We start from the raw sequence: 19234 nt of genomic DNA, 5'->3' as shown, positions 1-19234 counted from the left end.
TCACGGTGCACTTTCCCCTCTCACTGACAGGGGAGATGAGAAGAGAGGGCAACCTCTTTTAGATGGTAATGAGTGCCCACTCCAGCTCTTATGTAGAAGACCCATGGTCAACCTGGTAATGCCATATAGTCACTCCAACACCTGTAGAGCTCTTGTGTCTCATCTCAAAGCGAGTCTGGGAAGAAACACAGTGGCGATGCCATCCCTCATTAGAGAGCTAACACTGATGGTGATATGGATCTTCAAACATACATGTTTGTTATTGTTGTTGTAGAGGGAAAGCTTTTTTTTTTCTCCCACACAAATCCCCAATCGAATCTACTCATGTTTGAGCTACTGCCTCGGTTAATATAACACAAGTTTGATTGCGTTTTATGGTCCAAGAGTACACATCACAATCCAGCTAGGTGTTTGATAACTTTAAAATGATGAGCGGGGGAGTATCTAGGTGTATGAAGTGTATGCAGAGTAGCTGCTGATTTAGTGAACGAGCTAACAAGCGTCTTTGATATTATCTTTGCTTTTTCACTCACCTCATTTTCCCACTGACCCCTTATACACTTCCTCTCCTTCACTGTCATCATATGTTTTTTTCTTTTTCAACTGCACTCTGTTCATGGTTCTCTGCTCATCGTTCTTGTACAATCTCCTTCTCTCGCTCTCACTCACACAGAGAGAGAGGAGTCAGTGGGCAGCCGTGTAGTTGGCAGGGCTGGCAGTGCTGCTGCCACTCTGTGGGTCTGTTCTGTTGCTGTAGTGCTGCCTAGCTGTGCCACCCAAGGCCTACCAATGTACCAGTCTCAAATAACAGCTGGGCACCCCAACTCGTAATAAAAATAAACCTGCCTCTTTTAATATCTATGTGTGTGTCAGTTGTACACCATGCTTATTAAGTCTCATTGAGTCAAGTAGCGAGACAAACCTACTCCTGAGAATGAATGGCTGAGACGTGCAACTGACTCAACTTTACATTACACTGACGCCCTCCCTGCTAGGATTAAAGACAAAAACAATTACACAGTCTTTGCAATTTAAATTCTCATAAATGCAGACTTAATCCCCATATTTTGAACAGGCAGAGTAAACACCGAGATCCAATTCAAGCCTCTGTCTGGATTTTATTTTGTTGCTATAATACCATTTAGAAGTTATAGTGGGTAATGAAGGTGCTTTTGGTTAGGTTTGGCTATATTTGTAAAACTAAATGTTTTTTGTTAAAGCGTTTTGTCAAAATGATGGAAAGAATGCAAAGAATCAGAATGAAAAGTGAGTACCTCATCCCTCACGGCTTCGCACTCCATTCACAAAAAATGCTAGTGTGCACACACACACACACAGAGCCTTGAGGAGAACCTGGGGGTGTTGGCGAGGCGTCTCTCCAGTAGGTAAAGGGGGGAGCCAGGAGGAGGCCGGCGGGGGGAGCCAGGTGCTTTGGCAGCCACAGAGGTAATCACCAGGTCAGTGGGGAGCCGTTACGCTCTCAGTGAAAGGCTGGGGAAGTACATGGTATAACAATAATCATTACTTTGCATTAAAGTCACTGTCCGTAAATATTCCCAGGATGGCAGTAAAAGGATGCATGTGCGCCGGGGCAGAGCTTCTATCAGCACCTCATCCCCACGCAGACACATACCATGTGGGAGCCACTGGGCCCGGTGTGTTTGTGTACTCTCGAGAGTGGGTGTGTGAGCAAGCAAGCACCTTTTGAGGAGCTTTGGCTCCAATTCATGCCGACTCAGCCAAAATACAGCAAAAACATATTTTTTTATTTTATTTTAATCCAGCTCTCTCCTTGTTCAGTAAGAACCAGTACTCCATATCAACATAAGTGTGTCTTCATCTATGTGGTGTGACAAAGCCGTGTGTTTCAAGTTTTATTAGTCGTATGTACAGGATACACGTGATATACATCGTCCAACGAAATGCTTACTTGCAGATTCCTTCTCGACAATGCAACAACAATAAGAAATAATAAAAGATAAGAATACGAACAGAAAGTAAATGTCTCAATAGAATAAACATTTTAGCTTAAGTATAATACAGGAAGGAACAATTTATAGTGCAATATTTACACATGTTTTGGGGAAGGGAGGAATGGGGGGCAAGTGAAATCCCTTCCTATGTAGTTAACGTGTCGTTAACCTGGACCTCGGACAGAGGTGTAGGAGATGAGGGGGCGACACATCTGACACAGTATGGAGGGTCTTTCTCTGGGTCTCTGCCATGGCCGCCCAGCACTCCTCTCCCCCTAGACAGCAGATCACATAGAATCAGGCTGGGCTCATGTAAGACTAGCAGGACACACACACACAGAGCGAGAGAGTGAGAGCACTGCCCCAGCATGGTACTGTTGTCTACAGGCCTAGTGGCACAGCACCGCACAATACAGCACAGACATATATCTTTCTTCAATTAGAATCTCTGATGGAAGGCTGCTTAGATCTCAAACAAACAGCAATGTACCAGTCATATACTCTGCATATATTGTAGTATTATCAATACAACACTATCATTGCTGGTTTTCTCACAGCTGTTCTAGATGTGTTTACATAGCACTGTGTAAAGAGTCATCTGTCAATCTGTGCAGTCAGTCCCGGTTTGTGTGTTTTCATGTGGCTTTTGCTGCTGTTGTGTTGTGTTGGTCAGGCAGGCCAGGGGTTATCCAGGGGTCAGAGCAGAGCTGTCCCGTTGTTAATCTTAGTTCTTCTAATTGTGAGAGGACCGGAATCCAAAATTAAAATCACACATTGCTTTAACTCTGCCATGTCCTCTGGTACATTGCCTGAGCTTCCAGGTCGCAGTTGTAAATGAGAACTTGTTCTCAACTGGTTTACCTGGTTAAATAAAGGTGAAATTAAAAAAAATAAAAAAAATAAAAACCTTTGTAGTTAAGTTGCTGAGTGAAAGCTTTAGATCAGATAATGTTCTTTACATTTTGGTCATTTAGCAGACGCTCTTATCCAGAGCGACTTAGTTAGTGCATACATTCTTTTTTATTTTTCATCTGGTCCCCCGTGGGAATCGAACCCACAACCCTGGCGTTGCGAACGCCATGCTCTACCAACTGAGCTACATCCCTGCCGGCCATTCCCTCCTCTACCCTGGACGACGCTGGGCCAATTGTGCGCCGCCCCATGGGTCTCCCGGTCGCGGCCGGCTACGACAGAGCCTGGATTCGAACCAGGATCTCTAGTGGCACAGCTAGCACTGTGATGCAGTGCCTTAGACCACTGCGCCACTCTGGAGGTTATATATAGGATGCTGCCGTTATACAGAAGGACATGGCATTCTTGCATGCTATTGACTAAGCTGGTTTTAACCGATCTCCATCTGGGCTCGTCTATGCTGGCCTTTGCCCCACACTGGGCTGGCCTGGTTTGGGGGCTGCTGTGCTGATCTAGGCTGGGTTAGTCTTTACTCTGTGCTAGGCTGGGACTAGTCTGACCTGGTTTGGGGGCTGCTGTGCTGATCTAGGCTGGGTTAGACTTTACTCTGTGCCAGGCTGGGACTAGTCTGACCTGGTTTGGGGGCTGTTGTGCTGTGCTATACTGTACTTACTGGACTGGGTTAGTCTGGACCGAGACTAGCTGGTCTGACCTGGTTTAGGGGCTGATGTACTGTATGGGGCTATGCTGTGCTGTGCTGTGCTGTACAGGGGTTTGCTTTGCTGTGGAGGCTCTGTGCTACGCTGGGACTAGCCTGACCTGGTTTGGGGGCTGCTATGCTGTGCTGTGCTGTGGAGGCTCTAATCCCCTCAGTGCATGGCCAGATTACTGTCTGCTCCATATTGTCTGGGGGCGGGAGGAGGCTGCGCTAAAAGGCTCAGCACAGATCTGCCCTCCGCCAGGGAAGATGGCTCTTTATTTATTTATCCTGCTAGCCAGTTATTTTATTATTTGTTTATTTATGCACATGTTGACTTCACAACATCACATATTCAAAAATAATATAGAGTATATGGTCTATAGGTCCCGTGTAGCTCAGTTGGTAGAGCAGGGTTGTGGGTTCGATTCCCACGGGGGGTCAGTATGAAAATGTATACACTCGCTAACTGTAAGTCGCTCTGGATAAGAGCGTCTGCTAAATGACTAAAATGTAAATGTATAGTAGAAGAATATAGCTTACCCCCTGGTCCCATATTCAGTGTTTCCGTGATATTAAATATTGCCTTGACTTTCTCCCTCGTTTAGTCTAATCAATAGTAGTGGATGTACAGTAAGTGTATGAACAGTGTTAACGTGTAGCTGTGACTGCTACACTAATGAAGTAACAATAGAATATTCACATGTACATTTCAATGACAAAGGTGATAATGTGTTTTCATGGCCAAAGTTATACCGATGATGATGTACTACATGTGACACTAGATGTGAAAATCTTTCAAACCTCAAACTGAGGTTGGGTGTTCATATTTCTGACCTCAATCCAGGAATAATTCAGTGTTATGTTTTACAATGTATCATTTAAATTATCATGGTAATCATAATGCAATCTAAAGTCCTTCCAGAAATTGCCATATGAATTTGTAATACGTCATATACTCTGCACTTCACTAAATCTATATTTTTCTTTTTCAGTACTTTTATATTATACCAAAGTATTATAGCAAAATCTAGATTGATTACACCACCTTCTATCAACCAATTAACACTGACAACTGTAAACTAATTGTACGTAGATCTAGAGCGTAGACTGCTACCCGAATAACCACCTTTCCACTCCTTATGATAATATACTGACAATCTCAATGCCATGAATGTGTTGACTTTTTTTCAATAAGCAAAAATAAAGACATTTTGGTATTCCTCATGCCTCTCTCTCTCTCGTGCACTCTTCCTCTCCGTCGCTCTCATCTCCTGTGCACTCCATGCAGAAATGATTTCCATTTCAGAATTAATGAGGTTCTGCTGAACTGAAAAACGGCAAGCAACACACACAGCTTTTAAAGACCAGTACGTGCACACTTTTATATGCAATCTCCTACACATCCAAATCCACATTCCCATATGCACATGCAAACAGACTCTTACTGACGCTTGAATGCTCAATACAATTTATATTCACATATATTATTATTTATCCTAAAAAGTTGGTATTAGTAAATGTACACATTGGTGTTAGTAAATGTACACATTGCATGCATAATTGGGGGAAAAATCAACAACACATGTTTATATATGCGTTGTAGTTGACTCGTAGTAAACCTGTTTGCACCAAATCTCTCAACTGAATCTGAAGACGTTCATGCGTTCACATAGAACCCTTACATTGCCTATTGGTGTTTTTATACATTTGCGAGTCTCCAAGTATACTGACTAGTATACAGGCTCTGATCACAATAACATACAGTACATGTACACAGGCAGGCACAGCCTCATGGGTTAGGCCCCAGAACTGGGCCTAGTCACTATGGTAACACTGTGCTGTGTATGTGAAACACTACAGTGCTTTGGGATCGGTGGAGGGTGTTAACCCCCCTTCTGTACACGCACGCACACACACACACTTCCACCCCCCTCATTCCTCAGCAGTCTATCTTCTCCCCCTTCTCTCTGTTCTTTGTGCTACAACCTTTCTAAGCAACGCTCCCATGATAAGGAGTTGATATGATCCACAGCCACTGAGGCTATATGTTAGTACAGTATATGTTGGTATGAGATCCCAGGGGGTAGAAAGCTGTGTTGGCAAAGTGAACTTCATTATTTTTATTGGACTCCTATCTACATCATCTAAACTGTGGTTTAGTAAGAGTCTTTAAACAGTATCGAACCGGCATACTTGTTCTCTCGCTCCACATGCAGTATAGTGTGTAGATGCTGAATCAAGGACAGAGCCTTACTTCTAATCCAATTTTGTATTTGTAAACCTGCAGAATTTGGGGAAAACGGGCACAGAGGGAACCACAGGAGCGCACACACACTCTGTCCTGCCTCAGTGTGTTTTCCTATCCCATTCATCATCAGTGATCCACAGGAACAGATTCCAATTTCATTTGTTTTCATTCCATTCTTTTATTAGCTTATTTCTCTCCATTCCTTTTTATTTAAAACCCTGGAAGAACCAGTCAACAGTTAATAATCTGTTAAAAATGCATTGATCACCACCATTTAGTTTCCTGGCCAGCTACTTAGGCTCTAAAGCTGATCAATGCGTTTGAATGGGAACCGCCAAGATAGGGGATTGACTGCTGTGCTCGCTGTGCAATCATACCATTTGTCTTCATTTGGCATTCAATTATTTGTTGTAATGGCTTCCGTCAGAAACTGCCTCATGCAGCCCTGACGCAGACACACACTCCCTCTCCAAACTGGAATGTGTGTGCTGTATGCACCCCTCCTCACCCCTCACCCCCTCCATATCCTTCCTCACCCCTCACCCCTCCTTATCCCTCCTCACCCCCTCCGTATCCCCCCTCACCCCCTCCGTATCCCTCTGCCTAGAGGTTTCTACTCTGCCCTGTAATGACCAATAACGCCTGCCTGTCACTGCTTTACTGACCTGTGTCGTTGTGTGTCTGTGTGTCAGCCTGTGTGTTTGTTTTGAGTATGTTCAATCGTGGAATGGTTTGATTGATATGCTTTCTGGTAGAAATATCTAGAATATGAAAAATGAAAAAAGCGGTGTGTGTGTCTTGACTGCTGTGAGGCGTTGTGTGGAGAGTATGAGTGTGGGGATGAGGTGGAGGCCCTCTGAGCACGTGCAGATGGTGCTGAGGCCGGGCTCTGTGGACTGTGACTGACCCAGAATGGACTTCCTGAGCTGAAGAGCCCTTTCCTGAACCCATCAATCCCTGACCACTCGGTGTGTGTGTGTGTGTGTGTGTGTGTGTGTGTGTGTCTTCAGCCTAGCAGGGGGGAGAGAACCCCTAACTCACCAGCCCTTTTCCACTCCACATGACAAGCAGCCCTGCACATCTGCATGTACTGTGGTGTGTTTCCAGCACTCCGATTTGAAATTGACGTTCAGAAAACTGTTGTCGGGGTCACCTGACGTGCCTAATTTCAACATAAAAGGCACCCGTTGGTGTCGGTCTATAGGTGCCCCCTACTATGCTCACACACAGCTTTACTTTGAGTGGCTTTTCCAGAGTGGCATTTTTATAGCATGCTATAGGGGACCATCCCTTCCTCCCTAGGAAATTAAAGGACCACTCCAGAGGAAGTTGCCGCCACTATTTTAACCTAATTCCTGTCCTAGTGTGGAAATGCTTGTTTAGTTCCACCCTCCGAACACCGACGTAGGGCTCCTTTATAAATATTGGCACGTCTCCACCTTTCCACCATGTGCACAGCCCATATGTTCACTCCGTGATCTGTAAACAAGCCAGGGTCAGGGTAGCTTCGCTAATTGCTACGGAGCACAGCACAGCTAACGGTAGCTATGACAAGGCGAAGGACCATTCACTCTCCCCATTCACTCTCCTCCCTCTTCTGCAATGGAATTGAATGATCAGGGATGAATACAAAGTTTAGCGGTAATGCTGGAGTTTTACTGGTGAAGCTAGAGGCTAACTAACCTACTCCCTGGACCAATAAAATACCAAACAAGCTAGCCAGACAAACTTGTATAGTTAGCAAGCAAGTGCTACTTGCTATAACATGTCTCCAGAAATGACGCTGAGTCCCAGCTGTGTTGACACGTCACCTATCCACTTGATCCACTCATCAGAATAATATAACTATTTTCTTACCATTTCACCGGCATTAGCCCATCCAACATCTCCCGACAGTCGAAGTGCATTGCAGACTGCTGTAAGCCACAATAGCTGGTTTTCACTAGATAGAACAGCCACAAAGTCAAAATTGCGTAAAAATTCATGAAAACTAAAATGTCCTTCTTGGTCTTAATTTAAGGTTTGGGTTAGGAATATGGTTAGTAGTGTGGTTAAGTTTAGGGTTAAGGTTTGGTTTAAAATCAAATTTTAAGAAAAATTGTAGCAACAGGTTGTAAACAGGAAGTAAGGAGCCCACACGTGTTAGCTCTAACATGTTTGTAGGTAGATGGTTCAAAAATAACTTCGAAGTTCCCACTTCCAATTTCCCACTTCAAGCCCAAATGTATCATACTTTGACTAAAATGATGACTTATTGATTTTAATCATTGTGCAACATCATGGGCTCTGGGCATCGTCTTCCAGCTGAAAAAAGTGGATTTTCACTGGTGTTTCACTCTTGTTCATCTCTGCTTCCCTGGCCAGGGCTCCTCCTCCAGAGAGAGAGGGAGAGCCCAGATAAGACAGACTGACCCTAGCCCCTCGGCACAGACTTGCAGCAAGGATACTGGAGGCTGAGACGGGGGGTCGGGGAACACTGTGGCCCTGTCTGACGATACCCCCGGACAGGGCCAACCAGGCAGGATATAACCCCACCCACTTTGCCAAAGCACAGACCCCACACCACTAGAGGGATATCAACAGACCACCAACTTATGACCCTGAGACAAGGCTAACTATAACCCACATTATAGTTAGATAGATCTCCTCCACTGCACGAGCCCGAGGGGGCGCAAAACCGGACAGGAAGATCACATCAGTAACTCAACCCACTCAAGTCGAGTACAGCGAATAAAGCCTGGCACGACGTGATGCACCCCTCCTAGGGACGGCATGGAAGAGCACTAGTAAACCAGTGACTCAGCCCCCGTAATCGGGTCAGAGGCAGAGAATCCCAGTGGAGAGAGGGAAGCCGGCCAGAAAGAGACAGCAAGGGCGGTTCGTCCCTCCAGTGCTTTGCTGTTCACCTTTGCACCCCTGGGCCAGACTACACTCAATCATAGGACCTACTGAAGAGATGAGTCTTCAATAAAGACTTAAAGGTCGAGACCGAGTCTGCGTCTCTCACATGGATAGGTAGACCATTCCATAAAAATTTAGCTCTATAGGAGAAAGCCCTGCCTTCAGCTGTGTGCTTTAAAATTCTAGGGACAATAAGGAGGCCTGCGTCTTGTGACCGTAGCGTATGTGTAGGAGCAAGTCCATGTCTTGCTTTGTAGGTTAGCAGTAAAACTTTGAAATCAGCCCTAGCCTTAACAGGAAGCCAGAGGCTAGCACTGGAGTAATATGATAAAGTTTTTGGATTCTAGCCGCCGTATATTTGGCACTAACTGAAGTTTATTTAGTGCTTTATCTGGGATGTTGGAGAGTAGAGCATTGCAGTAGTCTAATCTAGAAGTGACAAAAGCATGGATTAGCTTTTCTGCGTCATTTTTGGGCAAAAGGTTTCAGATTTTTGCAATGTTACGAAGATGGAAAAAAGCTGCCCTTGAAATGTTCTTGATATGTTCGTCAAAAGACATAAGGGTCCAGAGTAACGCCGAGGTCCTTCAGTTTTATTTGAGACGACTGTACAACCATCAAGATTAATTGTCAGATCAAACCTCAGATCTCTTTGTTTCTTGGGACCTAGAACTAGCATCTCTGTTTTGTCCGAGTTTGAAAGGAAAACATTTGTCGCCATCCACTTTCTTAAGTCTGAAATGCAGGCTCCAATTTTTGGGGTTTCACCATGTTTCATCGAAATGTACAGCTGTGTGTTGTCTGCGTAGCAGTGAAAGTTGACATTGTGTTTCCAAATGATATCAGCAAGAGGTAGAATATATAGTGAAAACAATAGTGGCCCTAAAACGGAACCTTGAGGAACACCGAAACTTACCATTGATTTGTCAAAGGACAAACCATCCACAGATATATTTCTGACAGATAAGATCTAAACCAGGCAAGAACTTGTCCCTGTTGACCAATTAGGGTTTCTAAACTCGCCAAAATAATGTGGTGATCGATGGTGTCAAAAGCAGCACTAAGGTCTAGGAGCACGAGAATAGATGCAAAGCCTTGGTCTGACGCCATTAAAAGGTAATTTACCACCTTCACGAGTGCAGTGTCAGTACTGTGATTCACGAGTACATTATTTGTCTTCAGGAAGGCAGTGAGTTGCTGCGCAACAGCTTTTTTTATTTTGAGAGGAATGGGAGATTCGATATAGGCTTATTTATTTTTTGTTGTTGTATTTATTACTTTTTTATTTTATTTATATATATTTATTTATTTTAATTTTTTTACATTTTCCGGGTCAAGGTTAGGCTTTTTCAGGAGAGGGTTTAATACTGCCACTTTTAGTGAGTTTGGTACACATCCGGAGGATAGGGAGCCGTTTATTATGTTCAACATAGGAGGGCCAAGCACAGGAAGTAACTCTTTCAGTAGTTTAGTTGGAATAGGGTCCAGTTGGCAGCTGGAAGGTTTTAGAGGCCATTACTATTTTCGTGAATGTGTCGAGAGATGCAGGATTGAAAAACTTGAGTGTCTCCATTGATCCTAGGTCCTGTGCAGACTCAGGACAACTGAGTTTTGGAGAAATATGCAGATTCAAAGAGGAGTCCATAATTTACTTTCTAATGATCATGATCTTTTCATCGAAGAAGTTCATGAATTCATCACTGCTGAAGTGAAGGCCATCCTCACTTGGGGAATGCTGCTTTTTAGTTAGCTTTGAGACAGGATTGTTTTTATTCTTCTCAATCAGGTTGGAAAAGTAGGCTGATCGAGCAGCAGTGAGGGCTCTTCGATATTGCACGGTATGGTCTTTCCAAGCTAGTCGGAATACTTCCAGTTTGGTGGAACGCCATTTCCGTTCCAATTTTCTGGAAGCCCTCCCTTCCTCCCCTCCCCTCCTCTCCTAGTTCCACCACCCCTGGTTTTATTGGTGTAAGGACGGAGCATCCCCCTCCCTCTTCCTCTTTGAAGTGGCCCTGTTCATATATCACAGACCTTTTCTCAACTTCCTGTCTGACTCTCCCAAGGCTCGCTCTATCCCCCTTCTCTCTCTTGTTTAGCCCACGGGATAGAGGTATGGAGGGGTGGGGGCTGAGGGCAATACCTGTTAACTCAATTTTTTCTCCAGACTTTAGCACTCTTCCCAAATACCCTGCGGAAACGCTCCCACACACATAGAAAGAGGATGTCTGGATGAGATGTCTAGGCTACGCTATTAGGAAGGAGCAGTCTTAGTTCTGTATTTTTCTATTGAAGGTCTATTTTGGTTCTACCTGGGCCCATCTATGCCGTCCATCATTGTCAATTATGACAATCAACATTCAGGAGGTCTTATGGCTGGTTGAGAGGAGCTAGACTATGTTTATTGAGTAGCACTGGTTACAGTGTATATTGTTGTGCAATTAGCTATATGAATAGACAATCCTTGCTAAGGGCCCACATCAGGTTTCAATGCTGCGATGGATATTCTATGTTACATTTTTTACATTTACATTTTAGTCATTTAGCAGACGCTCTTATCTTACATGGTCTGCAACTGTTACATGCTTACCTTCCATTTCTAGCATTCCTCTTGCTGTCTCTCTACTACACTCTTTCATATCTCTTTTACAGTATTCAGTATTTTGAAGCTCTTCAAATTCTGCCCTGAGTGAAAAAATTGTTCTTCTGTTTTTCTCTGTGCCCTTATCGTCATTTACCTCCTTCTCTCTATTCCCTTTCGCTCTTCTTCTCCCCTTCCTCTACCTAGTCTCTCTCTCCACCTCCATCTTTCTCTCTCTCATTCTCTCGCTCCCTCCAACCCTCTCTCCCTCTCTCCCTCTCTCTTCGGTTGAGGACAAGGAGGTGAAAGCCAAGCCGATTACAGTGGCAGTTTAATCTGGCCGACCCACCAAGGGATTTCTCTCTACTTTTCTGTGAGGTTGCAGGGCTGCACGAGGGGAAGGGCTGTGTTTTGGAGTATTGTTCCTGTTTGGGCCAGGCGAAGCCGCAACAACAATTTGTATCCATCTGTTATCAAGTTGTCTTACGTCTGTGGTTGTACGTTGCTCAGATATTACAACACCAATAATTAAACACAGCATATCAAAGTAGATATGAAAACCTACCCCAGTTTTGAAATAGACCATTAGATTTTTATACATCAATATCACATTTTTCAGGCTTTTCTTGTCAGAATCATTCTAATTCCACCATAATTTGTCTTAAAGTTTTGTTTTTACAAATGATTATATTACATTTACATTTACGTCATTTAGCAGACGCTCTTATCCAGAGCGACTTACAAATAGGTGCATTCACCTTATAGCCAGTGGGATAACCACTTTACAATGTTTTTTTTTATTGATGTGAATCGAGGTTTGAGCTATTTATTTTGGTGGCAACAACCACAGCAGTAGAAGAACATTGGTTCCTGTAGAGAGAAGTCTGTCTTAATAGCTGCATTAGGTGGCTTTTAACATTCACAACAGAGCCTCGTATCCAGGTACGTGTTGGATGGCTGCCCTTCCAAATAACAAAATTACTTGAACCATATTGTACAATTTTAATGATTTAACTAGCATATTGTACAGTGGCGCAACACAATGCTGGCTAAACGCAGCTGTGCCCCTGCCTCTCCAGCCTTTCATGTGCCTCATATCACTCCCTCTTTCATCAGCGGCACCCCGCTGTGCCATTTCAGGGGAGGAGTCCAGTTGCCAAACGGGATTAGCTTCCAACTGGTACTTGTTCTGTTCTGATTTTATGAAAAGTGGCTTAGCTAAGCTCCAACCTCAGAAGGGGCTCCTGTGGGGGTAAAGTGCCTCCAATAGTTTACCTTACAATTAACGCCTCGGATAAGCTTTGCCAAGGAAAGAGGCCTATCCATGACGATGGCAGCGATACTGTAGCAGTGGATGATTATCAAGCAGTGTGAAGTTTTGGTAATGTAGTTCCCTAGTTTGACAGCATGTTGGAGCCCTGTACCCTGTCACCTGTGCAATAATATCACTATTACCATAGCTTATAGCTCAGACACACCGGTAGGATTGTTAACGTTTGCCTGCCGACAGTACTTAGCACCTCTGACCAGATTGTTGGCAGTCAGTCTCTATTGTGTTCACACAGCAAAGACCTTGAAGTTGTCAGCCACTCAGCCTTACTGAGTGGCTACTGCCACCTCCAAACCAGAAGGTGGCAGTAGCGTTGTTTGGTAATGCATGTCTCTGCGTGTTGCTTAGTTTATGTTCTAGATTCCAATGTTAGCTAGCTATGCTAATGTTGCTATTTTGTAGAAAGCCCTTGTTCATACTATATACAATTTAATTCACTCTTCATAATCCCATACTGCCAGTGCCAGACCATTGCCAAATGTTTAGCTAGTTAGCCAGAAGGCTAACATTAGCATATTCACTAGGAACCCCCCCCCCCAAAAAAAAAAATCCATTGTTTTGTTCTGAACAGAACCATACATTTTTTCGTTTAGTTCCACTGTTCCGACCTGCAAAATAAAGTACTGAAACAGAACCCCAAAAAGTAGGTAGCTTAGTGGTTAAGGGGCGGCAGGTAGCTTAGTGGTTAAGAGCGTTGTGCTAGTAACCGAAAGATCGCTGGTTCTAATCCCTGAGCCGACTAGGTGAAAAATCTGTCGATGTGCCCTTGAGCAAGGCACTTAACCCTAATTGCTCCTGTAAGTCGCTCTGGATAAGAGCGTCTGCTAAAATGACTAAAAAATAAAAAAATAAAAATAAAAGTACCAGTTTATATCGTTCCTTTCTGTTCCTTTTTTTAAAACCTCAGATTATTATTATTATTTGTATTTATTTTTTACATTTAGCTCGACAGTAGATTATTTCACCAATCAGTGCGGATAGAGCAGCTTGGAGCAGGCAAGCTATAGTTATTTGCATGCGCAATGGACAGACAAGTGTAGGGCGCGAGATGTGACTGAAATTGGGGATAGAGCAAGAGCGGGTGGAGGTGGAGGCTTGATTTGAAGCGCTGGGAATCTTGTTATGATATGCATTATCTGGATTAAGCCCACAGAATTATGCCTACGGGGGAGCGGCTTCTATGGAGGAACTTTGATTGTCTTTGAACTTCCCGAGAGTTGGCTTAAATTGGACCAGAGCTAGCTAGCTAGCTAGCTAACAAGCTTGTGTGTGCAGAGCGGCACCAGAATTAAAAACACATCTTACGCTTTTGTGGTTAATAAATCCAATGTGAAACGTGATAACTATAGTATCCTTAACTAGCATTGAAAAAGTGAATCCATTCTTCTCCAATTAAAAACATCTCCCTAATTTCTGAGTCACGCCTATGCTTCGCAGGGGAGGGACAGGTAGCCTACACACGCGCACATACAGGGGCAAAGATTTTCAGCTGGAATAAGTGAGGGCTTTGCATAGGCACTTAGTGTTTTTTTGTGGGACTGAAAAAAATGCCCAGAACTTAAAAGGAACAGTATAGATCACTTTCATTCCCGGTTCTGATTCTGTTCCTCAAATGTTTGTTATTTTCAAATGTTCTGTTCCCTGAACCGGTTCCAATCCCTGGCTAGCACAACATAGCTAGCTAGCTAAGGAGACTGCACAAACTCTGCAGCTAACACAGGCGGCTGTTTCATGCAAACTAATCCATTGTGATTAAATTCTAATGTCAATACTAGCTACAGTGTTTACCTAGCTTGGAATAAGTATTTAGTGTTGTGTGCATTGTGTCTGTGCACTTAGCTAGCTACCATCCCATAGCATACATTGCATATCAGGCTATCCGTAGCCGATGTAAGACCTTTAAACAGGTTAACATTACCAGTACGCATACTCGGGACATGTGCTGACCAGCTGGCAAGTGTCTTCACTTACGTTTTGAACCTCTCCCTGACCCAGTCTGTAATATTGACGTTTCAAACAGATCACCATAGTCCCTGTGCCCAAGAACGGCAAGGTAATCTGTCTAAATGACCATCGCCCCGTAGCACTCCCATCTGTATCCATTTAAATGCTTTGAAAGGCTGATCATGGCTCAGATCAACACCATCATCCCATACACCCTGGACCCACTCCAATTCACATAACACCCCAACAGACCCACAGATGACGCAATCTCTATTGCACTCCACCTTCCTACCTGGAAAAAGTACTGTACTCCCTGTTCACCCATGACTGCATGGCCATGCATGACTCCAACACCATCATTAAGTTTGCTGATGACACAACGGTGGTAGGCCTGATCACCAACAACGATGAGACAGTCTATAGGGAGGAGGTCAGAGACCTTGCAGTCTGGTGCCAGGACAACAACCTCTCTCCCTCAACGTGAGCAAGACAAAAGAGCTGATCGTGGACTACAGGAAAAGAAGTGCCGAGCACGCCCCCATTCACATCGAAAAGGCTGTAGTGGAGCGGGTCGAGAGCTTCAAGTTCCTTGGTGTCCACATCACCAACAAACTATCATGGTCTAAACACACCAAGACAGTCGTGAAGAGGGCACAACAACACCTATTCCCCCTCAGGAGACTGAAAAGATTTGGCATGGGTCCTCAGATCCTCAAAATGTTCTACAGCTGCACCATCGAGAGGATCCTGACTTGGTATGGCAACTGCTCGGCATCCAACCAAGGCGCTACAGAGGGTGGTGCGTACGGCCCAGTACATCACTGGGGCCAAGCTTCCTGCCATCCAGGACCTCTATACCAGGCGGTGTCAGAGGAAGGCCCCAAACATTGTCAGACTCTAGCCACCCAAGCCACAAACTGTTCTCTCTGCTACCGCACGGCAAGTGGTACCGAAGTCAGGAAACAACAGGACCCTGAACAGCTTCTACCCCCAAGCCATAAGACTTCTAAAGAAGACTGCTAAAGAGCTAATGAAATGGCTCCCCGGACTACCTGCATTTACCCTTTTTTGCACTAACTCTCTTGCTCTGACTATGCACACACTGCACTCTACCCACACACTCACACATACTTACACTGACGCCCCCACATACACACTACATACGCCCACACACACATAACATGCACACACATGCATACTGACGCCACACACACTTTCACACTCACCACATACGACGCTGCTAGTCACTTTACCCCTACCTCAGGGTTTCCTTCCGGATAACTTGACCGGGAAGATTTTAATTTACCAGCCATTTGGTGTGATTTACCGGACCCATAAGCATTGGGTGCATAACCCATTAGGGCATCCACCCATGGTGCTCAGAATAACAGAAATCACATTTAGATTATGGTAATGGTTCTTAACAGAACATACAACACATGTAATGAAGCAGCCAATAAAACTTCATTTAAAAATATTTGCCAAAATGCAATTAGCGGAAAAACGCAATTCTAAACCGAGCACCTAATAGCGGTTCCATATGTGGCCGAGATGAATATCTCTGTTAGAAACATAGAAAGACAGGGAATCTAAAGATGCAACAACTAAGTTGGGTTGCTTATATGACTAGGATTGTGCCTTTGGCTTCTGGACAACAAAATAAAACGTTGATATTCCTCTTTAAGGAATACCTGGGATAGGATAAAGTAATCCTTCTACCCCCCTTACCCCACCCCAAAGAGAAAGAAAAAGAAAAAAAAACATATTGTAAAGTGGTTTTCCCACTGGCTATAAGGTGAATGCACCAATTTGTAAGTCGCTCTGGATAAGAGCGTCTGCTAAATGATGTAAATGTAAATGTAAAATGTGATATGAAAACCAGTAGAACAGGAGAGAAATGGCATAGTTGTGGGTCCAATAGGCAAGTAAATGGAAATACATTTGCCAAAATTATGTATTACTCCTGTCTATACAGAAATCAATAAATCATTTAAAATACCTCACCAGAAAGCATGACTTAGCCACAGAGGAATCGAGGATCATTAGCTTCTTAAAAAAAAATAGCTGTGGATTGTTTCGAATCACAAGTTCGTAGGTCTATTCCTATTTGGGAAGCCCACAATTTGAGCAGCGCGCGGTTATAGGCCTAGCTGATTATTGAGTTGCAGCTGTCAGTGACAAGCATCTAAAATATGTGTGAAGATGTGTCTTGAGTATAATTTAAAACGTTAAGACAAGAAGAAGGGGAAGGGTCTGTAGCGAAGATATAGGCAAGTCTCCAAAATGGCTCAGCTGTCTCCCACCAATTCTTGCGCATTCATTGTTTCATTGTGTGAATTGTTTGCCCTTCTATTTAAATTTTTTTATCAATTCCCAATTTTATATACAGTACCAGTCAAAAGTTTGGACACACCTACTCATTCAAGGGTTTTTCTTTATTTTGACTATTTTCTACATTGTAGAATAGTAGTGAAGACATCAAAACTATGAAATAAAACATACGGAATCATGTATTAACCAAAAAAGTGTTAAACAAATCAAAATATATTTTATATTTGAGATTCTTCAAAGTAGCCACCTTTTGCCTTGATGACAGCTTTGCACACTCTTGGCATGAGTAGGTGTGTCCAAACCTTTGACTGGTACTGTACAGTGCCTTGCAAAAGTATTCATCCCCCTTGGCATTTTTCCTATTTTGTTGCATTAAAACTTGTAATTTAAATTGATTTTTATTTGGATTTCATGTAATGGACATACACAAAATAGTCCAAATTGGTGAAGTGAAATGAAAAAAATAACTTGTTTCTAAAAAATAAATAATGGAAAAGTGGTGCGTGCATACAATGGGGAGAAGAAGTATTTGATACACTGCCGATTTTGCAGGTTTTCCTACTTACAAAGCATGTAGAGGTCTGTAATTTTTTATCATAGGTACACTTCAACTGTGAGAGACAAAAATCCAGAAAATCACATTGTATGATTTTTAAGTAATTAATTTGCATTTTATTGCATGACATAAGTATTTGACCTACCAACCAGTAAGAATTCCGGCTCTCACAGACCTGTTAGTTTTTATTTAAGAAGCCCTCCTGTTCTCCACTCATTACCTGTATTAACTGCACCTGTTTGAACAAGTTACCTGTATAAAAGACACCTGTCCACACTCAATCAAACAGACTCTAACCTCTCCACAATGGCCAAGACCAGAGAGCTGTGTAAGGACATCAGGGATAAAATTGTAGACCTGCACAAGGCTGGGATGGGCTACAGGACAATAGGCAAGCAGCTTGGTGAGAAGGCAACAACTGTTGCGCAATTATTAGAAAATGGAAGAAGTTCAAGATGACGGTCAATCATCCTCGGTCTGGGGCTCCATGCAAGATCTCACCTCGTGGGGCATCAATGATCATGAGGAAGGTGAGGGATCAGCCCAGAACTACACGGCAGGACCTGGTCAATGACCTGAAGAGAGCTGGGACCACAGTCTCAAAGAAAACCATTAATAACACACTACGCCGTCATGGATTCAAATCCTGCAGTGCACGCAAGGTCCCCCTGCTCAAGCCAGCGCATGTCCAGGCCCGTCTGAAGTTTGCCAATGACCATCTGGATGATCCAGAGGAGGAATGGGAGAAGGTCATGTGGTCTGATGAGACAAAAATATAGCTTTTTGGTCTAAACTCCACTCGCTGTGTTTGGAGGAAGAATAAGGATGAGTACATCCCCAAGAACACCATCCCAACCGTGAAGCATGGAGGTGGAAACATCATTCTTTTCTGCAAAGGGGACAGGACGACTGCACCGTATTGAGGGGAGGATGGATGGGGCCATGTATCGCGAGATCTTGGCCAACAACCTCCTTCCCTCAGTAAGAGCATTAAAGTGGGTGGTGGCTGGGTCTTCCAGCATGACAACGACCCGAAACACACAGCCAGGGCAACTAAGGAGTGGCTCCGAAGGAAGCATCTCAAGGTCCTGGAGTGGCCTAGCCAGTCTCCAGACCTGAACCCAATAGAAAATCTTTGGAGGGAGCTGAAAGTCCGTATTGCCCAGCGACAGCCCTGAAACCTGAAGGATCTGGAGAAGGTCTGTATGGAGGAGTGGGCCAAAATCCCTGCTGCAGTGTGTGCAAACCTGGTCAAGACCTACAGGAAATGTATGATCTCTGTAATTGCAAAGAAAGGTTTCTGTACCAAATATTAAGTTCTGCTTTTCTGATGTATCAAATACTTATGTCATGAAATAAAATGCAAATGAATTACTTAAAAATCATACAATGTGATTTTCTGGATTTTTGAAGTGTACCTATGATAAAAATTACAGACCTCTACATGCTTTGTAAGTAGGAAAACCTTCAAAATCGGCAGTGTATCAAATACTTGTTCTCCCCACTGTATGTATTCACCCCCTTTGCTATGAAGCCCCTAAATAAGATCTGGTGCAACCTATTACCTTCAGAAGTCACATAATTAGTTAAATAAAGTCTACCTGTGTGCAATCCTAAGTGTCACATGAACTCAGTATATATACACCTGTTCTGAAAGGCCCCAGAGTCTGCAACACCACTAAGCAATGAGCACCACCAAGCAAGTGGCACCATGAAGACCAAGGAGCTCTCCAAACAGGTCAGGGACAAAGTTGTGGAGAA

The sequence above is a fragment of the Coregonus lavaretus genome, assembly GCF_964263955.1.
Source record: "Coregonus lavaretus genome assembly, chromosome: 21".
NCBI lineage: Eukaryota > Metazoa > Chordata > Actinopteri > Salmoniformes > Salmonidae > Coregonus > Coregonus lavaretus.
This window is presented reverse-complemented; position numbering follows the sequence as displayed.